Source organism: Polypterus senegalus, chromosome 5, assembly GCF_016835505.1.
Source record: "Polypterus senegalus isolate Bchr_013 chromosome 5, ASM1683550v1, whole genome shotgun sequence".
Classification (NCBI taxonomy): Eukaryota; Metazoa; Chordata; class Cladistia; order Polypteriformes; family Polypteridae; genus Polypterus; species Polypterus senegalus.
Genome location: NC_053158.1, coordinates 59990244 through 60011568, shown reverse-complemented (window position 1 = coordinate 60011568; position 21325 = coordinate 59990244).

The window sequence follows — 21325 nt, the reverse complement described above, 5'->3', positions numbered from 1 at the left end:
ATTGGCTGGTGTGTCTTGTGTGCCCGCCAATGATTGGATGGAGGCGGGTCCAAGGAACGCCAGTCTCGTGCCTACGAGAGACCCGATTGGGCCAGAGGGGCTGGCCCACAGGAGACAGGTGGGGAGTGGGGCTGATGGACAGGTAAGCCCACCACCGTCTGTCTCTATTTGTTCACCGTTGTCACAGGTGCTGAGTGCTCTCGCCGCTCGGTTGGAGCAGCTGACGGGGAAGGCGATCGCGTCGGGAGAGACGCCGTGGGAGACGGAGGATCGGTGCGCCGCTGGAACCGGAGGCCGGTAGAGCACAGCGGGGATAGTAAGTATTGCCGTCCCCGTAAAGCAAGCATATTGCTGAAAACGGCCGTGACTTTCCGAAGGAGGACCGGCATCAAGTAGGAAATTCCCCAACAGCAGATGTGACGGGGCTGACAGTCTGCGACGCTGGGAGATCAAGCACGCAGGGGCTGGTAGGATCGGGGCTGCTGAGTGCCCTGGGTCCTAGCGCCCTGCGCTCCAAGCCCGCAGCTGTCTCCTGTCGCTCTGCCTGGACGCAGATGGGGCTGGATTTGAGCTTTTGCCATGCTCAGACCCAGACCGTCAGGCCGTCCAAGAGAAGAAGGAGGAACCGAAGGGTGAATGCCGGTTCCTCCGATAGGAGGGGACGCTGCGCTGGGTGGGTGCGTGCGTCCGGACGAAGGCCGTCCTCAGCGGTGGCCGATGGAAACCCCTGGGCGGCTGGGCGAGCCGCCTGCGAGAGCGGACCTGCTAACACCAGAAGGTTGGGCAGGGAAGGACCCATACAGGCAAGTCGTGGGCTGTTGATAGGGGGTGGAGCGCTGCCGGTACGGAGACCAACAGGATGCTCGGGGCAAGTATCCAGGCAGTGCTTCTGGCCCTCCCTTTGCTTATTTTACAGATTCGAAGCCCCGACGAACCCTGGATCTGACGTCGCTTGGGACCTGCCTCCTGGAACAGACCGCTCCGCGGGAGGGCTCCGCACCGGGAGGCTGATGGCGCCCCAGCTGGCGGGGACGGTGGAGACAGGAGCGGCGCGGACCAGAGGGGCACGTTGGCGCCGGAGGGGGTGCCGAAGACGGATGTCCCAGGGTGCCGTGTTGGACCCTGGGGGCAGAGTAGGACCCACTCGCTATTTAATGACACTTGTCTAACTCATTTCAGAAAAATTCTAAAGGGGAGGACTAAACAAAGCTCCTTGAACAGGTTTCTATTGAAACGCCCTGCAAAAGAAAGTGATGAAAGCATGGCAAAAAAGAAAAAAACTAGTGAAGAAGAAAATTAAGTTAAGCAAAAGTGACGTGAAAGAAAAAAACATTACAATCCGCTAATTGCCTTCGCCAACATCTGTTTATTTCTTTAGATTCTCTTTTATGTATTAGGTTTTATTTTGTTTGTATGCAATATTTGTTCATTATAAATAATTTTTTCTTTTGTTGAAAACATTTAGCCAAAAAAACTGGGGTGGTTTTTGGGGGGCTGGCTCAAATTAATCTCATTTCAATTAATTTCAATGGGGAAAATTGATTTGAGATACAAGCATTTTGATTTACGAGCTCGGTCACAGAACGAATTAAACTTGTATCTCAAGGTATCACTCTATGTGTGTGTATATATATATATATATATATATATATATATATATACAGTATATATACTGTATATATATATATATATATGTATGTATATACACAGTATATATACTGTATATATATATATATATATGTATGTATATACACAGTATATATATATATATATATATATATATATATATATATATATATATATATATATATACATACACATCGTATATCTATAAGAATAACTAACTGACAATAATGCATTTAGGTTTGTGTTCTGCTATTCTAGTTCTATGCTTGTGGCCCAGTTAAGTTTTACTTCCCAAAGTTAGACTTTCTTATGTATCTTTTTCTGAATTTTTTGTTTCTTTCCTGCCAGATTTACGTTTTTGTTGTAGCATGTAGTGATGTTTTGACATTTTTCAGATGCACCTAGATGCTGGAAATCATCAAATGTTTGCCTTTTTACTTGCTGTATTGTTACTGAGTACTCTATGACCAATGTTGATTCCCCTAATTAATTAAAAAGCCAACGCATTTTTTGCCAAGTATTGGTAAATGGAGGTGGAGAGGTACTTAAAGGTTAAACCCAGCACAACAAGACTGTGGGCTCTAGGAATTTGTGCCTAGCCCCTGGGCAGGATTTTTTTCCTTAAACTATGGCTCCTTGTAGTGTAAATGTAATTTAAATGAGGGGAAATGCAAAAGTAATAAAGCATATAACATTAATATGCTAATTTGATGGCAGATATCTGACCTTTGTGGTGTGGAAGTTTGCAGCTGCCCACCAAGGTTAGTTGTGAGGGAGGATAAGAGAATCTCTGAAAGGCAGAAGTACATCTTGTCTTTTTCTGTCAGTAGCTGCATCATCACTTTCAAATAGTAATAAAATAAAACAAAAAAAAAAAATTAAGTCCCTCCGACCACCTCTAAAACTTTCAATGTTAAAAGCAGAGAGAAGACAGAAAAGAATTTCAGTTTATGACCAGATAATAACATAAATACAACAGTTTTATTTCAGTTCATTTTGATTTTTTTTTTATTTTTTCAATTAATATTCCCTTTCATTTTCTGGCTTTACTATGTTCAATTAAGTGTTGCTGGGGTTGACACCTATCCTGGCACCACTGGGGGCAAATCAGGAACCAGCCCTGGATGGGACACCCGTCCATCGCTAAATAAAGTAAAGCTCAGCTTTTCAATTTCTAAATCAATTTCTGTTGGTTCTATTTCCTGTAACCTCACGTGCCGAAACTGAGTAATTCCTAGCATTGGATGCCCCGACTCCATTTTATACTGAGGTTATATTGGCAAAACACCCTACAATCAGTGCTATATGCAGACTATATAATAATGGAAAACAAAAGAAATAAGAAAAAAAAAAGCCATATTTCATGATGAATTTCAGTGCTGAATATAATTTTAGTGTTAAAGGCTACACAGATACAGTGCCTTGAAAAAATATTTGCCCCTTGCTATTTTCCTTTTTGACACCGATTTATTTTATATCTTTAATCCAAATAAAGTCTACCTGAGTGAACAAATAATACTTTTTTTAACTCATTTCAATGAACCAATTTATCCAGTGACAACTGAGACTTGTTGAAATAATGATTGCCCTTAGTCAGTTTAACCAAATTAAAGGAAAGTGAAAGTGATCTGATTGGACACATACAAGCTTGAACAGAGCCAGCACTATTTAAAATTAACCTCATTTATTTTGACCCTTTTCAAGATTTAAAAAGCATGGAATTCCACAATATGCAATGTACTGTATATTTTTGAAAAGATCAGAAAAAAAAGTGAAGTCTATCACTCTGATAAAGGTTACAAAGGTATTTCTAAGTTCGCATTACAATATTTTCATTTAAAAACAGCATTTTCAACCAAAAACAATCTCTGTTTATAATAGCGATTTCACATTGTTTACGAAAGTAATTCTACTCACACTAAAATGACGAAAATGCATAAGATGTAGTTATTCGCCAACACTGGGCATGTGTGCATCGCTGGAAAGAAGAAAAGGAAATATCCTCTTTTAAGGGATGTTTACACTGCTGTCCACAAGATTTATTGAAAAACTGTAGCGACTGGTAAATAATTTGTCTTTTGTGCCTGGATTCAGCATTCAAACTGTGCCAACTGCAATTTAGATGCATACATGTAAGCAACACAACAAACTGCATGAAAAGTAACTCCTCAATGTCTGTTAAGTTGAAATATGGTTTTCTTCCATAAAGGGTGACCATTAAGGAAATCAGACATTGTAACAAGCAGGATCCAATCTGGGAAGGGCCACGTAACAAGCTCAGACTAATCAGAGTGTGAGTAAAATCTTCATTTTCAGTTTTTCACAGATCCACACAACACCACTATGTCAGCATTTTCAGAAGTATATGGAGTAGAGAGAGTTTTCAAAAGTCTTGGTTTTTCAGGGTTTAAAAATGCCAGAAAACTGAAGATGAAAGGCAAAATGTCTGCATTTTTAAATGGAAATATAGTATTGTGGATGTAGCTTAAGGCTTATTATGAGCCACATTCATACCCGACACAATGACCCCCTACAGTTTGCATATAGACCAAACAGGTTGACAGAGGATGCCGTTAGCACAGTATTGTATACAATTCTTACACACTTAGGGAACAAGCACTGCTATGCCTGATTGTTGTTTATTAATTACTAGCAAAATACCCGCGCTTTGCAGCGGAGAAGTAGTGTGTTAAAGAAGTTATGAAAAAGAAAAGGAAACATTTTAAAAATAACGTAACATGATTGTCAATGTAATTATTTTGTCACTGTTATGAGTGTTGCTGTCATCAAGGATTTGATTATCATTATTTCTTTCAATCAGGTTAGTATTTGGAGGACGTGTTGTGTTCAAGTTACATTCCGTGTTTGTCAGCCATTGTAAAGATAACAGGTTTCATTCATTGAAGTGTTCACTACCCAAATCGCTATTCGTGAATCTAAGATGTTTAACAGGAATTCCCGGTATTAACTTGTGGATTTGCCTGCGAATATTTAGCGGCCGCGTGTCTATGAAGTTGTGGATTTGCCTGCGAGCATTTAGCGACAGCGTGTCTATTAACTTGTGGATTTTTCTGTGAGTATTTGGCAGCAGCGTCACAAAGTTGTTTTTGTCTAGCTGCATCAGAAAATATACCACGACGTCTGACACGCCTCCTTTTTACTGTTTTCTCACAGCTTGGATTGCTGCTGTCATAAATGTTTTGAGTTTCATGGTTTGTTTCAATTATGTTAGTATTTGCAGAACTTGTGTGGAAGTGACATTCGGCATCTGTCAAGCGTTGTAAGTATATAACCGGTTTCATCGATAACTTCACATCCAGCTTTTGAGAGTTTAAACATTCATAAACATCAAAGTGTTCACTACTCAAATCGTCACCTGTGAATCTAAGATGTTTAAAAGGCATTGGCGGTTCTCCAAAGGTGTAAAATATTTAAACCATTTCGATACATTTGAAAGCGACAAGCGAACAATTCAGCGGCAGCCATCAACTCACATGCCTAAGCATAGGTGAAGGGCTTAAGCATTTCACTCTTATAGTGCTCCTGTGTAGTATAATTATCTTCTGTACCGTCATCAGTCCACACCTTGAACCTGTCCCAGTCATTCAATACATAAGACACAATGTTCCTCCGGATATCAAGATTGAGCCTGATATGGCCGTGCAATATGTAAAACAGAGAATGGAAAAGGCAGGCAGCATCTCCGGGCATGGAAACCACTCGGTAAGTGACAGTTCTTTGATCGATGGTGATCACCTCGATAGACATGTTAATGGGGGTACGGTTGGAACGATAAAGGAAATGGGTACCTGAACAGTAAACTAAATCTAAAAAGCCTACACAATAACTATAATCATAATAAACAAACAATAAAACAGCGGAGAAGTCGTGGATTAAATAAAAAGGCTGCAGTTATCAGCTGAGAGACGTGAATACCGTGGCGAACCAAGGAAGGGAATGTTGGGAACAGGAGCGAAGGATGGCCTTATATGGGTAGGCAGTCAATTACGTGGGAGGCGTGGGGATGGGGGACGCAATATAGGCAGGCAGCCAACTGCGTGGGAGGCGCGGTGATGGGGGACACAACGCCACCTCACATGGAGACCGAGCTGCAGGCTATGGACATATATATGTACGTAAGTAGGATTCAGTTATAACCGTTATGTGTAGAATTTCGAAATGAAACCTGCTTAACTTTTGTAAGTAACCTGTAAGGAATGAGCCTGCCAAATTTCAGCCTTCTACCTACACGGGAAGTTGGAGAATTAGTGATGAGTGAGTGAGTGAGTGAGTGAGGGCTTTGCCTTTTATTAGTATAGATAGCTCGGCATTTAACACTATGATACCAGCTAAGCTCACCAACAAGCTCTCCACTCTAGGTGTGCCACCTACTCTTTGCAACTGGGTCCTTGACTTTTTAACAGGCAGACTCCAGTCAGTTAGGCTGGGGAATAACATTTCCAAAACAATAATCATAAATACAGGAACCCCTCAAGGATGTGTTTTCAGTCCCATGCTATACACACTCTTACATTTGTGGATGATATCACGGTCATTGGACCGATTTCTGGGGGTCACGAGACAGAGTACAAGAGGGAGGTGTCTGGCCTTATGAAGTGGTGTCAGGACAGTAATCTCTTTATTAACACCAGCAAAGCAAAAGAGATGATTATTGACACAGGGTGAGAGGTCACGTCCCACCACTGTACATTGGAGACAGTTGGAGAGAGTAGCCAAATTAACATCTCTGAGGCTCTCACTTGTCACAGACCTGGCGGGAAGAGCCCGTCATGGTTTGTATTTTCTGAGAAGGCTGAGGAAGTTTGGCATGCCAAGCACAATTCTCAGCAAATTCTACAGATGTACAGTTCAGAGTATCCTCACCTACTCCATTACAGTCTGGTTTGAGAACAGTACAGCATGGGACTGCAAGGCTTAACCACGAGTGGTTAAATTGACACAAAATATCATTGCCACAGCACTGCCTGCACTTGAGGACATCAATAAGACCAGAGTTCTCAGGGTGGCCCATAATATTATTAAGGACAAAACACACCCACTACATTAACTGTTCATACTGCTACCATCAGGAAGACGCTATAGGAGCATAGCAACTAGAACACCAAGGCTAAAAGACAGTTATCTCTCTTATGCCATAAGGCTTGTAAATAAAACCCTTCCACTGCATCTCCCCACATCACTGCAGGCTAGCGTGCGTCAGGAGGATGGAAGGCCATCTTGAGACCATATACCTGCAGAGCTTACATTGAATCATTTATTTATTTCTACACACATTATTGCTTCGATTTGTGTTTGCATTTCTTTTTCCACTGACTGTTTTTGTTTATTGTCATTTATTCTTATTTATTGCTGGAGGACTCTCAGAATAAGATTTTAATGTAGTGAGTGCATATGACAATAAAGTTGAACTTTCAAGTTTTAGTTTCCACTAAACTACAGTAAGAGTGATTATCTACAAATGGAGAACACTTTAAACAGTAGTGCATTTTCTGCTTCTTCTTCTTCTTTCCCAGGAGTGGTCAGCCTGCCGAAATAGTACAGAGCTTTCAGTCGTTCTGCCCCCCGACTTTGGAATGCACTGCCTCCTGAGATTAGAAACATTAATTCATTCTCTCTGTTTAAGTCTTCAGTTAAAACTCATCTTTTTAAACTTGCCTTCTCTATGTAAACACTGTACTGTATTGTGTGTTGGGTGTTGTGTAAAGTGTACGGCGTCCTTGAGTGTTTGAAAGGCGCCTATAAATAAAATGTATTATTATTATTATTATTATTATTATTATCAAAGAGCACTGGATAAAATCAGGCAGGGATTCAGAAATGATCCTTAAACACATTCAGAAAAGTGCAGGCTTCTTTTCCTTTAGGAAAGGTCAGCATTCATGACTCCACACTATTAAAGACAGTATGCAAAAATGGGCTTCATTGGAGATTCACATGGTGGGAATCACTGCTAATTCAGCGTGTACCAGACTCCTTAGAAAGGCATGTACCCAGCTCCTATGGGATGCCAGTCCATCACTGGCCCACTCATTCACACACCTGTTAAGAACTCACAACTCGGGAGAAGTAAGAGAGAAAAATAGAAAGCAGATGAAAAGAAATGAGAAATCTAATTGTATCAAAGCAAGAACCAAGGTCAAAGAAACAAAGCAAGGATCTTAACATTAAAACTTCTTGGAAGTACCTTTTAGCGTTCTCTAATGCCAGAAAGAAAAAGACAGAGTTGTAATGAACCGTCATTGGGCCCAATATATAGAGTTGCTAGAAGCTGTGGGCCACCATCTTACACAATACATCATGTGGCCTCCACGTCATTTGACTGGCAAAAGACATAGTAACAGTAAACAATTTGGCCACAGCTCTTACGGTTTTGCCAAGGTTTCATCTCCGACTTCACTGTTTTTATTACTTTTTTGCTTATGTTGCTGTTTTTTGCGTACTACTTCGATATACAGTATTTGTTAATTATTACTATCTCATTATCTTTCAGTTTTATACATTCTATTTTTCTGTATTTACTTATTTTCTTTAATAAAAATGTGTTCACAAAAACAAAGAAAGTGTTTTGTTAAATTTGTTTTGTGCTTATCAGTTTTTATTAAGAGGTTTTTCTGTTTTTTATTATTTTGCAGGTTTCGTTTTGTCCTTAGTAATGTCTATAGGGTAGTCCAGATCTAATTATGCAATTTTCATTACGCTATAACTTAAGTTTATTATATAGAAAATCACACGAAAAATCCCGGACCATTGAAAAAGTGTGCGAACTGACGACATAAAGAATCATCTTTACACCGAACTGGAATCGTCCCTGCATAAATCAAAGTTATCCAGATGATCTGGATCTGCATAATTAGATCTGGACCATCCTATATTTAAGTGTCAAGTTGTCCAGTTTTCTGTATTCCCGAGACATAGGTGATGGGGCCCTCTGACAATGCAGATGTGACCACCATTGGCCTATTTAATGGGCAGAGACACCTCAAGCCAGTACAGAGACATTATCTCCTGCTCGTGTTGTTTGGCTGTCTGGTTACAAAAGCACTCATGCTGATTCTGACATGTAAAACTTTTTCATTTTGAGTCACCCCAAACTAGAAATGTAAATGACCTCCACCTACTCTGTTAAGCCTGTTCTTCTTAATAATGTTATCTTTGTTGTTCACAATCAGGATGGACTGATTGGTACCCAGGTCTATTAGAGACAAATTCTGACCCTGCCCTATTTTTCCTTCTACATCTGAACAGCAGTTAACAAAATATAATTTGTTCTTAAAGAGAAGAATGTAAATTGAGCTGTTCTGGAGTCATACTTTACAGTTGGTTGCACTTTAGACTTCATCATTCATGAAAGAATTTGACCTTACATTACAAATCTGTCTACAGAGCACTGATACATATCATCCTGCTTAACAGTTTCTTGTATTGCTACAACTGCCTGATCAACAGTCTTTTCACAGCAAGATTTAATACACCTCACCAGCTTCAAAACAGTCCTGCTAGAGTCTAAACATGTACCAACATCACCATTACACAATCCAGTATTAAATTATATTTATTCTTTCTCATCCTTACAACTCTGCAATCAAATGTGCCAGAACACTTCTTTACATACCCTACATGTGTGGTAATAGATATCCATATGGTAAAGAAAATTCATTTTTCAAATTCAGGGAAAGACTCTCCTAGGCTCTGTTTAGTTTTTTTTACATATGTCGCATCATACTGTAAAGGCCCTTCATTCCTACTATAAAATATGCTTTGCTTTTGCTAATTTCTGGCATGATAGACTGGATGGTCTCCCTTCATTTCTGAAAACACTTATTTATTTCCTTATTGCTAACAGATGGCAAACTGTTACTAAATCACAAAGTCACTCTAACCATCTGTTGACTATTAACAAATATGTATAAATAAACCACTAAGTGATGGTCACATTTTGTAGTGAAAAATTATTAAGCTATTTATTTTCTAAGACCCTGTTTTACTAATACATTATCACACAGGAGGAGAGGCTATTCTGATCACAGGTACATGAATCAGTCTATTAAAGCACAAACACATCAACCTAATAATATGTGTTACTGTGATCAGAGCAATGGATCCTGGGGAACCCATTTTCATATTTTATGTGTGTATTATTTTGTGAATTATGGTCACAGCCATGTAAGTTTATGTTCGCTATTTCCATTTCAGATCATGTGAAATGAAGATCATGCAGCAAAGACACTGAGTCAAGCTTCTTAGCTTCTGGCAGGCAATTACTACATTCAAAATAAACATTTTATAGGAAAGGTTATAGGAAAGAAAGCCAAGTTAGTGTTAGGATTTTCTGAACATCTTTTTGCTGACTATGATGTCAATTTTTGTGTTTTAAGGTGTAGCAGAATTTCTCATTGACTTTTCAGACTTTGGTATTACTGTTCTGTTCTGTACTGCATTTTATGTTTGCTCCTATTCAACTCTCCTAATGGTAATCTCATTCTAAACACTAATCTTTCAGATGTGTGAAACACTGACATGGGTTCAAGGAGAAGGTGTAAAGAAGCCATATCTAAGCTGGTATTGAAAGCCAGTCACTGAAGACATGTAGCAGCAATGCTAACCACTGCACTTGCCTAGTTAATTAAGTGCTAACTAATACTTGGCTCTTAATGTAAATCATTTTTAATAGTTAACATACAAAATAAATAAAGCTTGACAATCTAAAATGAATGTACACTTTCTGTGTTTATTACTAATATTTAGTGTATTTAATTGAACTTTAAAATGAAAAGTACAGTAAATCCAACAAATATTCTGACTTGCTATGTTTCTACAGTAATGTAATAAATATACAATATATTTAAAATAGATTTTCCATTTTTATTGGCCACCCACATTTCATTTGTTGCAGTATTCAATTGATTTTGAATCATAAAGATAACTGCTTTGTTATGCACTTCATTTTAATGCTCATTAGGAACATGACAATATAAAATATAAATTGATTAAAAACTGAATCTATACCCCAAGCAACAATTCCTTTCAATGGATCGGCACGCTGTTTTGCTTGAACTTTTCAGATAGCTGGACCGTAAATGCATCTTGCCTTGCTTGTTTATGAGGATCCCGAAAATTCCAAGTAGGGAGAGCCTGCAACCATCTGCTTTGAAATAATAAATTAAAGGATTTTTTGACTCCATTTTACTCTTTTTCATTTTCTACAAAGAGATCTGCATATCCCATCAACAAGACAAATGGCTTTTTTCTCCTTCTCTGCATTTCGCATGTTCTTATATATTTGAATACAGCCTTTGGCCATATTTTCCCTACAGCTGTAGCTATTCTTTTTTCGTAAACCTGTCATCATAGATCATTTTCTTTTGCTCTGGGATAGGCTTAGCTGCTCATCTTTGTATCATTTCCAGCACAGCAATAAAATCAATGAAATAAAAGCTGAAAATTAACTCCTATAAGAAGTCTTAAAGCACATTGGAGATTGTTAGTGAAAGTGTAGCAATACAAACTTATACCGTGCAGAATAATATTATCATGAATAAGTAGCCATCATTTCACACAGTGGCCAACTGCTGTTCAGATGAAGGGAGACAGAGACACAGTGTACTATAATATGGGGGAGACTGTCGAACTCAGCAATCTCTAAAGAAACATTCACTGGAACTAGCTATACACATGCAATTTTATTTCTTGAAATGTCAGTTTTTTAAAATAGGAAGTTCTGAAACAAGCCACTGGTAACATTACATAACAGCATAATATTATTATTTTCAAAATTATGCTCCAAAAACTATCATTAAATCCTCCAAAATGTTCAAATATATGCAAACAGTGGTTTATTCACTCCGCACTTATGAGTAAGGATTCTGTAATATTTTAACTGCATCATTATTTTATTCATTATTGACCCACAAGATAGTAAGTAACTCACCAGGATTTTCTATCAATGAAAATGAATTTCAGCTCTGGTCAACAGTACTAGAGAAAGATTTTGCTTTGCAAACTGTTAGAAAGGATCATTCATCAATTTGTGATGTGGAGATACAGGAGGCCTGAGCCTCTTCCAGCAACACTGGACACAAGGCAGGAATCAATAGCAGTTCATCATAGAGTTTATTTATTTACAATCTGCCTGTCTTGTGTTGATAATTAACATAATGTGTACAATTGTGGACGTGAAAGCAGAAACTGTGGGGGGAAAAAAAATTTCTATAGTACTTAGACCAGTGTTTCTCAACCTTTAAGTATTTGCGACCTGAGTTTTCATAACAGTTTTATTCGTGCCCCCCTAATGTTTTTTTGAAAGGAGCCCACTAATACCAATACCAAGTACTTTTTAAATTAATGATATGTCATAGATGCATATTTTAGATAGATAGATAGATAGATAGATAGATAGATAGATAGATAGATAGATAGATAGATAGATAGATAGATAGATAGATACTTTATTAATCCCAAGGGGAAATTCACATACTCCAGCAGCAGCATACTGATAAAGAATAATATTAAATTAAAGCGTGATAACAATGAAGGTATAACAGACAATAACTTTGTATAATGTTAACGTTTACCTCCCCAGGTGGAACTGAAGCGTTGCATAGTGTAGGGGAGAAACGATCTTCTCAAACTGTCAGTGGAGCAGGACGGTGACAGCAGTCTGTTGCTGAAGTTGCTCCTCTGTTTGGAGATGATACTGTTCAGTGGATGCAGTGGATTCTCCTTGATTGACAGGAGCCTGCTCAGCGCCCATCGCTCTGCCTATGTCAAACTGTCCAGCTCCATGCCTTTCTCACCAGTCTGTCCAGATGTGAGGCGTCCCTCTTCTTTATGCTGCCTCCCCACCTACGTAACTTTTAACAACTTTTATCTAACTCTATATTTATTTTTCTAGTATCAGAATGTAGTTTAAGTTAATTTGTTTTGGTTTCAATAGATGTATTTTTCATATTTTCGATTCTTGTTTTCTTTTTTTCACATCTTCGTGCCCCCTTTTTTGTTACTTCATGCCCCCCTAGGGGGCCCGCCCCACAGTTTGAGAACCACTGACTTAGACCATGCGTAGGCCAGCATTTGAGTCCAATACTCTGCTAGCTACCATACTGTCTTAGGAAGCAAGAGCAATTACTAAATAATATTAAATGCTTTATATTGTACTAACTGGCTTTTCTTTTTCCTAGACAGACACATCTTATTTAATTTCTGTAATTTTCATCCATGTGGCTGTCACAAGGGCAACAAAAATTTCATTTTCCATCAGCATTACCTTGAATCTCTTCTAATAACACAAAAACAAACTCATTATTTACAGGTTCCAGTTGCTTGGTTATCTGTCTGTAGCAATTGTCTGCATTACTGGTAAGGAATTATATAGTTAAGGTCACTACAAGCATCTTACAGTAGCCTACTGTATTGTTAAGACAGAAATGACCTTTGTACCACCTCCAACAAGGTTTGTGCCCTAACCCGAACCTCCTAGTGCTAGTGAGAACACTGAAAAATTCTAACAAGGTAAACAAACATACACCTTTATAGGTGAACATTTTCCAAAGGTGTTCCTCTCATTTTACATCAAAAAAACTGCCAGTAAACCTTCAATAAAGAATTGCAATTTAAAGTGGTTTCAGATTTAAATGTTGTTCACAATAATTTTTAATATTTTAAATACTGCAATATTTTGTGTTCCTAACGCTTAAGGCTGATTTAATTTAGGATTAAGATTTTCAAAGATCAAATTTATTTCACTTCAAATAATTATAAAGTTGTGTTTTTCAGAATCACATAATTTTGCAAATCATTGATGCAACAAACATAGAAGCAATTTTAAATTTGTTCAATCTGACGTCAGGTCAGGTTGGGGAGCATGCACTAGTACAGCGTGTTGCCGCACCTACCACATGATCAAACAGCTCAGGATCCTGGTTGGTAAACCCCCAGGTAGACACGCAGTCCAGTCCCAGCCTCCAGAAATGACCACCTAACTGCCACAGCCAGGTGTTACGTGGGTGTCCCCGTGGCCTGGTTCACCCTCGGGGAATCAAGCCACATGGCTATAGTGCCGTAACTGACGTTCCCTCACAATGCAGGTAATGAGCTTCATTTGGGACTCCATGAGCAATTACTCATTCAACACAAACTCAAAGATTCTCCAAAGAGAATCTCAGTACCAAAGGAAATCAGTCTTCATCTCATGTCACTGGATAGTGTCCATGTCTCGCAACATTTAGTAAAACAGAAAGCACCAGGACTCTAAAGACTTGGACCTTTTGCACAGATAGGGAGTGCTACACACCTTGTTCCAGCGATCTCATGAACCCTATACTCTCCCAATCCGTCTACTGACTTCATAGGAGGAGTCACCAGAGACATGAATATCAATGCCGATGTAAGTAAACCTCTCAACGAGGTCGACACTCTCTCCGCAGACAGACACACTGCTGATGGCTGTGCCTAAGAGGTCATTAAAGGCCTGGATCGTGATTTTTATCCAGGACACTTGCAAGGCCAATCACTCAGACTCCTCTCTCAGTCTCTCGAGTGCCCCGATCAGAGCCTCCATTGACTAATCTATGATGGAATTTGAAAAATTACCCTGATCATCCAAATTAAGGTCAATTCTGCAAATTTGACTGAAAGGAGAACTTAGGGTGGAAAAGTTTGCATGCTGTGATACAGAGACGTGGATGTGGTTGCAAACAGAAAACATCAAAACAGTACGATGCAATGCAATACAATACAAATTCTATGAATATGAAAAACATCATATCTTCTTACATATCACACAAAAACCTGAAGTTCTGAAAGAAAACGTATTGTTTCTGAAGGAAGCACATGATACTTGAAATGTCAAGTGGCTTTCCATTCATCCTCTTTGGTAGTATTAGACGCTCAGCAAAGCATTTCTGCATATTCTGTCCAAGGCTGGAAATCAGAACTTATGGTCTTCTTGTTCCCAGAACCCAGCTATTACTTGAATGATTTTTAGCATTATGCATCTGGCATGATACAAAATGAGAAACTGACCAGTTCACAAAAAAACAAAAAATAAAAAAGTGAAAGAGGATAGAGGTTTAAACGTTTCCAGCATGAAGCAATGTGCTCTTAATTTTTTAAACCTGCATGTTGATTATATTGAATATTTCTATGAAAGGATTTTCCTATTCTTGTTGATGCTAGTGAACCCTAGGGGTAGGAATAGCCATTTTATATTGACCCAGGTAGAGCAAGATCACGGTTTATTGGTTGCCTAATTTTCATTCCACTGAGGTCTGACTTAAGTGCCCCTCATCAACCAATTTTGCTAAATGCAAAAGGCAAGGTACAAAAATTCATACTATTGCAAAAGTCTTCTGACATAGCAGCATAAAACATGACGGATGTTCATAATGTAAAAAAAAATCCAAAGGGGTCATTTGGTTTAGTAACATTTAGTTTTGTTTACATGATTGGAAAATAATTTATTTGCTGTTGTTATGTTCATAAGAATTACTTGAATGCTTTCAAATCACCACAGGTTTTTTGCCTGTTGCCTCCTGACTATATGGTGCAAAAAGTTTGGAGCATATCTTGTGTGGCAAATTACCCATTTATGATTAAGAGTCAACCAATAGGTCCTTCTGGAAAAATGATCAGAAGGATTTGAATTTGTGCATGCTACATCAGCAGACCTAAGGGGTTCACCCCCTAATGGGATATGAGTGTTCAAAGTTACTCCTTTTCACAAAACTTAGAAAAAAAATGGGAATCTGTAATACAGGCGTGTGGAATGTCACTTTGTGCTATTTCAAGGTTACTGATCATGAATATGAGGATATTTTTGATATTTGATTCTTTGCTGGTTGTCCTAGCCCTCTACAAACTACTCCCAGAATGTTAAAAATGACAAATTTCAAACATAATCATCTGGGGTATTGTTTTAGACAATTTCAAGATCAGTGATTATGAATATGACATTATTTTTGATTTTGAATCTTTACTTGGGATCTTGCCCTCTATGCAACTCTCTCAGAGGGTGAAAAATGACAACTTCCTACTACAGTCAAGAACATTTAGACTTTAATCATTTAAATTGAGGCAAACATTTTAATATTTCAAATATCTGACACAACTATCCTTGTGTATTATGTACTGTACTTCTACCTCATGACATAAATCATGACAGTTCTTATGAACAGCCCAAATTGGGGCAGCTTACAGGTAACTTAGACTTTGTTCCTTTGTTATTTTGTCATACATACTAGGGGGCTTTGCCCCCTGCTCGCTTCGCACACCAACCCCGATGTTTGGTTTTCCGGATACACACTTGTAAGATTTTTTTTTCTTTGAATTGTTGCTATTTCGTTAGTTTCACTTTTATTTCAGAACTTCTGTAAAAACAATATTTGGAATCTTTCGTGTTCCAATATGCTGAATCTTTTAAATGAGGTCTGTGAGACTTGTGTTTAATGACTTTGTACCATAATTTAGGATAGGTTTCTCTGTTTGGAGTTTCAGCACAGACAAAACGATCTACATCATCAGCAGTTAATAATTTTTTTTGCAAAGTAACCAATAGATGCATTTGAGTTAAACCCCATTTTTGAAATTCTCTGACTTAAACTAATTTCCTTTTGTTTGCGTCAATGCGATCTGTGCTTTTTTTTTATACTGTAGTGATTGATGTAATAAAGTGTTACAAAAGTTCTACTTTAATAATCGCTGACTGTGTAACCCGAAACACAACTTTTTAGAACCCTCTAACACCCCATCCCCAGGCTCCCACGGGTCTCGCCTCCGCCTTACCGCATCGATCAGCACCCAGCTATCAGTCTTCCGTGCTGCACTCTGCCCTCCCTCGATCGGACCTAACAGTCACTTAAAACAAAAAAGGCTTCAGCTTGGCTGGGACGCTACAATACTTTCGACTGTTACTGCTTTCATATTCTGTACCTTTCTCTGCAAATGTATCACGCCTTGGGTCTCTTTTCTCCGCGCTGCTCTTTCTTCTTTGCTGAGAGCTGTGTGGATCTGTGTGTGCCACGTGAATTTACATGACTGAATGTTTTGCTGGCTGTCTGGGTTCTTATTTGATAAGAAGGGCATGTCTTGCAAGAACCTTATGTTCCACGTCCCCGTGAGACTGCCCTGGGACAATCTCTTGGCACCAAGTCTCATGTTTACGGTCCCCGCGAGACGCTCCGTGGCCAGTCTTTTTTGTTTCGCGGGTCTTTAAAATGCATTTCGAGAACTTCCAAGAAGATCACGTATCATCGCCTTGCTTTTCCATTCCAGGATTTTTTATATATATAGAGAGAGATATGAGAATGTCAATCCACATATTTTAATATATATTTTAATAATATACTGTATATATGAATGATGGTCATGGATAAGCATAACCAAATGAAAATGAGGGCTTGACATTAAAGATGGTAAAATGCCATTAGGATTTGATCATTACCATAAGCAGGAGTATTAAAGTATCTTATCTATATGAAGCTATGTATAAAAATGTCTCAGAGCCCAGGAATAGCAGCTCACTCTGCGAACCAAGCATGGCTGTTATTGTCTTTTAATTAAAGTCTAAACTGGAACCAGAAACTGGAACTAGAAGGCTTTTACGTGAGTTCCTGGCTTTGGTTTCAGAGAGACAGTGTGGATTAGGATTGGACTGAATTATGTTTAATTATTTGTTTGTTCTTGGGTTTTGGGTACTCTGTTGCATTTTTGTGGAACTTATAATTTCTTAGTGTTTTTCTGCAACAGGATTTTGTTACAGATGTTACAGATTCTGGTTGCTTAGGGTGTTACCTCTACTTTCATGACTTCAAGGTGAGAGATTAAAAGGTTGCCTCAATGGCCATTTTGTGACCACGTTTGTGGATAACAAAACATCTTCTTTTGTGACTTTCAAAGATCTTTATTTATTTATTTTTTTTGTTCTCATTTTGGCTACATTAATTTATCTGGTGGCCCTATGTTTTGTCCTTGGCTTGTTTTTTTAACTTTGTGTTTCTCTTGATTCTTTTCATAATAAAAATGACTGACATTCTTTGAATCAGTCAAATATGCAGTTCAGCCTACTAAAAGGGTGACAGAGGAACTTTTCTCCCATGAAAGCCACTTACTGGTTTACAACTGCCATCATCATTCCTCGAATCACATCTCATCTCTCCTGTCATAGTATCAATGGCAGTGCCAGCCTCAGCAGCTTCACACCAGCAGGTGTGACCTAATGTCAAAGTCTTTCAGGTAAATAGGCCTCATCAAAACTTTATACACAAGATGGCCATTCCTCTAGTTTCAAACTCCTCATGTAGTATATAATGTTTTCCACATTACTGTGATTTTTATCATTTATAATAGGCCTTAGACTTTTAAATCTGTACTGACTTTTAATGTTCATTTATTTTATTTCTATTTATGCTATTCATGTTAATTGTATGTTTTTCTGAAATTCAATTATTGTAAAGCACTTTGGCAACAGCATTCCTATGTTGTTTTAAATGTGCTATATAAATAAAGTTAACATTGACATTGACTTAGGTAATAAACCAGTCAGTCTCCAGAAACTACTGATTAAAAAATGAAAATCATTCACTATAACATCTACGTTAATATGTTACAGCAAGAGAAACACACAGGAAAAATCCACGATATTAACAAAAATGTGGAAAAAATTAAAGAGACCAATAGTGAAATAAATGTGTGTAAATAACTGTATTCTTACCTGGCATCTGATACTGAAGTGTTAGGCTTTAGCACCTCTGATACCAAAAGTGGATTAAATGGATTTAAAAAAAATGTGAGAATGGGTGTAAATAAATATAATTAAAAATGTGCAAATGCAAAAAAGGCACACAACACAGTACAGCAAAGTAATGCGTGTTTTTGAGAACAACACTTTAGACAATTTGATGTTAAAGCTCCATTAATCTATGTTCTAAAATCCTTTTTTCAACTGCTTTGCCAGGGGAGCCTATGCCAGAAGACACAAGGCTGGGCAGGGCAATTTATTACAGGGCACACCCTCACACCTCATACTTCAGTCATCTCATCATTAATAAATAATTTAACCTGCATATCTTTAGAAAGGTAACCACACAGACAAAAAAACAAAACCCAAACAGATAGTGACCAGGCCAGGACATTTTTCATAAATGCAACTGCTCCAACTGCTATGCCAGCAGGCCAACCGTACTGTTATGATTTTCAGGTTTTTATAAGTAGAGATTTTTGTTTTATAAATAGTTTCTACTCTAGCAATACTGGAGACTATCTCTTGTTGACTGGACTCATTTTCGATCATGTGTAATTTGTAATATTTTAAAATAAGTTATTATTCTATAATTATATAGTATGTGATGCTATCATGCGCCTTGTGTTGGCTGGGATTGGCTCCAGCAGACCCCCCGTGACCTGTAGTTAGGATATAGCGGGTTGGAAAATAACTGACTGACTGACTGATGCTATCATTGTGATGCCTATAAAAAGGTAAATACAGGTTTTTAAATGGTTTACTTAGAAGCTTTCTTTTGGGATTAAAAATTTACTGTATTTTGCTACAAATCAAGTTGTTTTACAATTTCTCAGTGCATAAAAGAGTGAGACGATGAGTAAATATCATTCTTTTTATAATATAATATTGCAAAGCATAAAAATGATTTTTGACTATATTTTGCCTCTTTACCCAAGGAAAGACAACATTATTTAAACTAAATATCACTTAAAGGAAACATATTAGAAGGCTGTTTTGAGTGGAGACAGAACAAATGGTCTCCATACAGTAGATGATTTCCATACAGTAGTTCATAAAGTTAAGTCACAGGGCCATTCATTTTTTTAAGTGACACATTGTGGACATTTTTAAAGTGTCATCAAAACTAACATATCCACTGATTTCATCATGTTTTGTCCAACTTACAAATAAAGAAACCTTTCCAGTGGCTTTCCTATGCTCCTTATTTAAATGACATGTGGTGTAGTGCACTAGGATATTAGGCTTCATACTGTAATCCAGCATTTCTCAACCTCAGTTTTTGCGACCCGAGTTTTCATAACAGTTTTAATCACGCCTCCCTAACGTTTTTTTGAAAGGAGCCCACTAATACCAATTTGTTATTTTTTATTTAATGATATATCATAGACGCATATTTTATTATACCTACTTAACTTTTATCGACATTTATCTAACTCTATATTTATTTTTCTAGTATCAGAATGTAGTTTAAGTTAATTTGTTTTGGTTTCAATAATAGATGTATTTTTCATATTTTCGATTCTTGTTTTCTTTTTTGCACATCTTCGTGCCCCCCTTTTTGTTACTTTGTGCCCCCCTGGGGGGGCCACCTCACAGATTGAGAACCACTGCTGTAAGGTTTGTTTTTAATTCCTGCTCACTATGTGATCTTCAGCTAATCACTTAACTTACTTGTGATTCTTTTTAAACAATTTTATTTATTTCATCACCTTTAATGATGTCATTCTTTTTTTCATGCATCACACTGGTTATTGGGAACACTCTGTTGCTGTCTGCTTTGCCAATTCACACATTGATTAGTGATATAACAAGTACCATCTTATTTAAGAACAAGAGGACAGCATTTCAACTCATTTTAAATAAAACAAAACAAAAAGTAAAGAATGTCTTTGTACACTTCAGTAAATGTAATTAATGAGTATAATTTCAGGTTTTTGTCTTCTGTTCATTTGATTCATTTGCTCTTAATTAAGTTTTTCTTTCTTTTTTTTAAATTCATTTTATTGTAATCACAACATTCCATACAAATAGATCAATTTTTACAAAAATAGGATTGAAAACAAATCAACCCCCACCCTTGAGAAAGACAGCATGGCCAACAGAGTCAAACTTAAAGCTAGTAAAAATAAGTAAATCGATGAATTAATAAGCGGATAAAGGTAAATGGAGAAGAAAAAGAAATGGAGAGAAAATCTGCTTCCTCAGTGCTTTAAGAGCTTAATCTAAAATTTTATTAGCTAGATCCTGCTAGGTTTTGAAAAAGTTCTGCACAGATCCTCTAAGTGAGAATTCGATTTTTTTCCAAATTCAAATAGTATAAAACATCAGTTACCTACTGACTTAAAAGAGGAGAGTTAGGATTCTTCTAGTTGAGCAAGAAAAGTCTACGTGCCAATCGTGTAGTGAAGGCAATTACAGTTTGTTTGTTCTTCTCTACTTTAAAGCCCATCTGGAAGAACACCAAACACAGCTGTTAGTGGATTACGATTGATTTTGACACCAAGGCTGTCTGAAAGGCATTTAAAAATTTTGTTCCAGAATGATGTTAATTTGGCGTATGCCCAAAACATCTGGCCCAGTGAGGCTGGAGCTTGATTACAGTGTTCGCAGGTTGGACCTTGCCATTTTGGACAATTTTAAACGAGACAGATGTGCTCGATATATAATTTTGAGTTGAATAATTGTATGCTTTGCCCATATGGAGCATTAGTGAATTATCTGCATTGCTACTTTCCACTCCTTTTCTGAAATATTGAGTAAAAGATCCTTTTCCCACTGTCCTCTTGGATCTTTGAAACGGGGTGGGGGGGGTTGTACAATAATTTTATATATTACAGAAATGCTGTCTGAGTCCTCAAAACTGAGCAAAATTTTTTCCAGCATAGAGGTGGGAGGTGAGGAAAATCGGGCAGGTTCTGTTTAACAAAGTTTCTAATTTGAAGT